The sequence below is a fragment of the Saccostrea cucullata genome, unplaced genomic scaffold (genome assembly GCF_032062105.1).
Source record: "Saccostrea cucullata isolate Sc308-1 unplaced genomic scaffold, CSIRO_AGI_Scuc_v1 ctg2988, whole genome shotgun sequence".
In the NCBI taxonomy this organism is placed as follows: Eukaryota; Metazoa; Mollusca; class Bivalvia; order Ostreida; family Ostreidae; genus Saccostrea; species Saccostrea cuccullata.
The window spans coordinates 80297-86074 of NW_026940002.1; positions in this window are offsets into that span (position 1 = coordinate 80297).

Consider the following 5778-nt stretch of genomic DNA (forward strand, 5'->3'; position numbering starts at 1 on the left):
AATTCGTCGTGAATAATGGTTTACAGTAAACCAAAGCACATGTAGTGTAAATGTACATTCAAGTAAATCATGATCCTCCATCAGTTAAGAAAAAATCATCTGTATTTTCAGTATGTATCTAGGTCAGCAAATTTAAGAATACTGCACCGTATATTATCAATGACAAAAAATTTTAATACAAAAATAAATTCTAGCAGTGCATAGGTCTTTTAGTTATAAAAGCGATTAATTCGGTGTTTCAATAGTGTAAACATATAAATATGGTTTTAAAATTAACAGCAATCTGTTTGTAGATAATGAAAATAGGTAGAAAATTAATGTATTACTGAAGATTTACTTTAAAGTTATTCTCGTGTAAATATTTTACTCAAACGCATGATTTGTACCTTGATAAGATAAAACACAAAATCAGTATATAAAGTCACAATGAAGCTACACGCGACTTGTTGATTTAAATAAGCATACGTCTAATTAAATTTTAAATATCTGATTTCAGCCTGGATAGATATCCTTCACATTCATCGCATCTGGGTTTTTGTCACTTGCACCGGTGTGGAAAAAACCCCGTGTTTGTGAAAGTTCTTTAACGTTACCTTTATTTTTTTATTTATCTACACTTTACCTGCACTAGTGTTTGTATTCTGTAATGACTTTTGCAACTCTTGTAAATTATTTGGGTAAATATTTTTTCCTTCTTTCCACACAATGTGTAAAGTTATTTTGGTCGCTATCGAGTGTTTAACAAAAAGTTATGCACCATTTGTTTATTTACACAGGTAGGATCTGATTTCACAGAAAAGTGAACACCTTGTACAGAAGCGGTCAAATATAACAGATATAAAAAAATATATGGCAGACAAATTCCTCTTGATTATTCACTTAAATACACACTCCGGTTATGAAAGTTTCTTTTTCTGGACGTATCTTATTCTATAGTATGCTTGCCGAAAAACTCTTCAATGACGATTTGAAATCACGATTTGAAGTATAGAGAATCCTATGATGAAAAGTCCAATAACAACGGAAACGCCGACAAGCATTCGTACGCGTCTCGACTGCGCTTGTGCTTCTACTACATCTCCGTTAGCTGCTGCAGTCTTTGCCTGCATAAAAAGCATAGAGAAGACAATTATATAAAAATATATGACGTTATCATACAATGATTTTGTTAAGTTTACAAACGTCTATATATGGAAATATATGACATTTTATACAATTATATAACTTAATAGTGCGACATTTAACTCCGGACACGACATAGTCCGGACTTTTTACTACCATTTCTAATTGTCATGTCTATAAAAATTTTATAGCTCCTGGTGGGATTTCTTAGCAGTATCACATATTCTCATGTTGAACTCATAGACATCTCTACTTTAAAAGATATGAAGTCCTAAATATCAGAATCCCATGGGATTTTCAGTCCCACCAACTATCCCACCATTCTCCCATGGGAGAAAAAATGTCAGATGGGAGAAAAAAATCTCAAATGGGATTTTTTCTCCCATTAGGATTTTTTCTCCCACAGAATTGTTCAAATGGGATAAATCCTACGGATACCTACAAATGGGATTTTTTCTCCCATGAATGGTCAAATATGGGATAAATCCCATAGAACATGATATGTGGGACATTTACTCCCATAAACATTCAGATGTGGGATAAATCCCATAAGGCATAACCAAAACCAAGTTAGCATTCTAAATGTTATCAAATTATAGATGAATGTATGAAGAATTAGAGACCCAAGGGTCTTGAATCACCTGATAAGCCATAAAATTTCAAAAGTAGGCCATGTTGACCTTCTATTCAGTTTACGTTCTCCGAGGACCCAAGTTTCAACAAATTACAATGTTTTATGATTCTACACTTATTAGTAACTAAAATATTTAATTATGACATTAAAATTTTGTAGCTCACAGTGACCTACTTTTCAATTGACATACTTTGAGGTCTAAGCTGCATCAACTGACAGAATTAAATGATTTTAATCCAAATAGCTTATAGAACCTGAGAAAATACTTAATCAGGTCACAGTGATCTACTTTTCTTTCCACATACTTAAAGAACCCAAGATGCATCAACCAAGAATGTTTGATGCCTAGGCAAATTAGTAACTGAAATTGTTTAAACACAGCTATAACATTCCAAAGACAGGTCAGAGTCACCTGCATTTAAGTCGACATACTCTGAGGTCCAAAGATGCATCAACTGACATTAAAGATTATGATGCTAAGCCAATTAGTCATGTTAGTGCATGAAAAATTTATGAATTATCTATTAGGCCTATCATGTTTATATTTAAGATGATTTAGTACTTCTAACTGTAACAAGAGTAATTAATGAATCAAGATATTCACTTTTTAATTTTGGCCATGTTTAACTTAATTCTTTTATTAAATTAACTATTAAATTACAGGTGAATAGGATAGTTACCAAAATGTATAAGCATACTTGCCTATTATAATTCATATTATTTTAAATACACTCATCTAGCCTACTTATCAGTTTGCTTATTGTGGTAATGTCCGATGTGTAGACCTATTTGTCAAAGCATCGCATGATATAAAGCATTCCTAACATTCGTTTTTGCACAACACAAGATGATTAATTTACACTTGTTATACTATTTCTACCTCTGTTCCCGTTGATAAATAGGCCTAACTAAACAGTAAACAGTTACTCACGCGCTTCCGAGTTCGATTTGCATTGAGGTGAAAATGGACTAATTCAAGCATATTAAACCAATATCTCAATAAAATAGAACGAGGCTAAATTGATTTAAATGTACGTGAATTAATCCTTTCAGCAAAGATCTTAGATCAACATCTCCTTTCCGAGTTCTTGCATCTCTGTTTTTTCGGTGTCCAGTCAACTCGTACACAAACCGACTCGTACACAAAAAGTCCACTCGTACACTAACCAGAAGTCCACTCATACACAACGTTTTATTTACAATTGTTAGGAATTATTTTATATGAAAAAATGTATGTATAATCTAGGAAAAAATAAAATAATGACAAAGAAAAGTGTTTTTTTTTTTTTTTTTTTTATAAATTATACTCTAGTGGGCTTAGCATTTTAAATCAACTGTGCTTCTCTTATTAGGAATTTAAACAATGTACTGTTCAATCAACACAATCAAGGCAGTTTCTTTAATCTGCGACACACGCTAAATATGAAATGCTCCTAATTTGGTCCAATGATTAAATTTTTTTTCATACATAATTGTATGAATTTATTATTAAACTTCACCATGGTGGGGGAGTCGTATTTATCCTGCTTTAAAAATCTCCCACCATGGTGAAGTTTAATAATAAATTCATACAAAATGTATGCAGGTACATTGTACCTGACTGATTAAAACCTAATATTTATCAAATATTAATAATAAATGTTTGTATTTATATGGCCGCTAAAACTCCTCCTTTTCTTCTATAATTTATTTAAATGTTTAAACCTTGCCTTGTGTATTAGAAAAAAGTCTCCTATTTCCTTAAATGTTAAAAAAAATATTAACACAAATTCATTTATTATGTTAGATTTACTAAGTGCATGCTATTACAAGAAAGTCTATTCAAAACTGGTTAATTTCATTGAAAAATAATATAAAGCAAGTATGATTAATGGAGTAATATGACATGATGATGGATTCTCCCTATGAGAATTTCAGTCCTCTTACAATTTATCATTTTGCAGTAAAAAAGTACATGCTATTGTGAGCAAAATAATATCAAATTGGCAAAATTTCATTGAGAAATAAAACAGTTATGGTCATTCAAGAGAACACACTAGTACGGTTAATGGAGTAATATGACATGATGATGGATTCTCCCTTTGAGAATTTCAGTCCTCTTACAATTTATCATTTTATATTTAAAAAGTACATGCAATTGTGAGCAAAATAATATCAAATTTGCAAAATTTCATTGAGAAGTAAGAAAGTTATAATCATTCAAGGGAACCCATTAGTACGGTTAATGGAATAATATGACATGATGATGGATTCTCCCTATGAAAATTTCAGTCCTCTTACAATTTATCATTTTACAGTAAAAAAGTACATGCTATTGTGAGCAAAATAATATCAAATTGGCAAAATTTCATTGAGAAATGAAAAAGTTATGGTCATTCAAGAGAACACACTAGTACGGTTAATGGAGTAATATGACATGATGATGGATTCTCCCTATGAAAATTTCAGTCCTCTTACAATTTATCATTTTTTATTTAAAAAGTACATGCTATTGTGAGCAAAATAATATTAAATTGCCAAATTTTTATTGAGAAATAAAAAAGTTATGGTCAATCAAGGGAACACACTAGTACGGTTAATGGAGTACTATGACATGATGATGGATTCTCCCTATGATAATTTCAGTCCTCTTACAATTTATCATTTTACATTTAAAAAGTACATGCTATTGTGAGCAAAATAATATCAAATTGGCAAAATTTCATTAAGAAATAAAACAGTTATGGTCATTCAAGAGAACACACTAGTATGGTTAATGGAGTAATATGACATGATGATGGATTCTCCCTATGAAAATTTCAGTCCTCTTACAATTTATTATTTTTTATTTAAAAAGTACATGCTATTGTGAGCAAAATAATATCAAATTGGCAAAATTTCATTGAGAAATAAAAAAGTTATAATCATTCAAGGGAACCCATTAGTACAGTTAATGGAGTAATATGACATGATGATGGATTTTCCGTATGATAATTTCAGTCCTCTTACAATTCATCATTTTTTATTTAAAAAGTACATGCTATTGTGAGCAAAATAATATCAAATTGGCAAAATTTCATTGAGAAATAAAAAAGTTATGACCATTCAAGAGAACACATTAGTACGATTGACAGAGTATAACATGATGATGGATTCTCCCTATGAATAGTTCAGTCATTTTACAATTTTAATATCATTAAAATTTTAGATTTAGAAAGTCCATCCTTTTACAAAATAAAATACAAGTTTATGCTTTTACAAGAAAAACAAAACCATAGTTGCCAAATTCTATTGAAAAGTTATGGCCATTTTAGAGAACACACATTCAAGTACATGCATATATACATGTACGACTGGATGTGTTTAACATGGAAGCACATGAAAATGAAGACTAGTCTTTTTACAATATCAGAATTTCTACTTTTTTTCTTTATCAGTAATACTGAAGATATTTGGTCATTCTGGATTAAATTGTTATTTCATATGATTGTGCACATATCTAAATAATAAAAGTTTTTTAAGGAATGTATCAAAGGGCTCAGATGCATTATACTATTAAGATGTAATATCGATGACACAGCTGGATATTCCTCATTTGATTTTATATGTGTTCTTATAATCATTAAATTTCACAAACAATATCAGTTCTCAGTTTGAAAAAGTACCATTTCTAGTGAATGGAGTCTAAACTAAAATTGAGTGGTTGAAAGTACACTGTAATTGAAAATGTCATAATACATGTAGAGTATGTAAGCATATATAAATTTGTTAAATTAAGATGAAATGTTAGAAAAGTATTCCATGAAGACACACATTTTTAATCTGTGATATATGAATTTTAAGATGTTAAATAAATGATGGTTCTTAATTATGAAAATAAGTGGCAATAGAGAGAGAAGAGGAAACCATGATGCTTAACATTCAAATAATTTGAGAATTTTCATTTAATTATCAAATGTAAACAAATATCAATGACTTTTTTCATTGGTAATAACTCAATAATTAGCCCATTTGGTGACTTAGCTCTTAATTAATTTCTAATT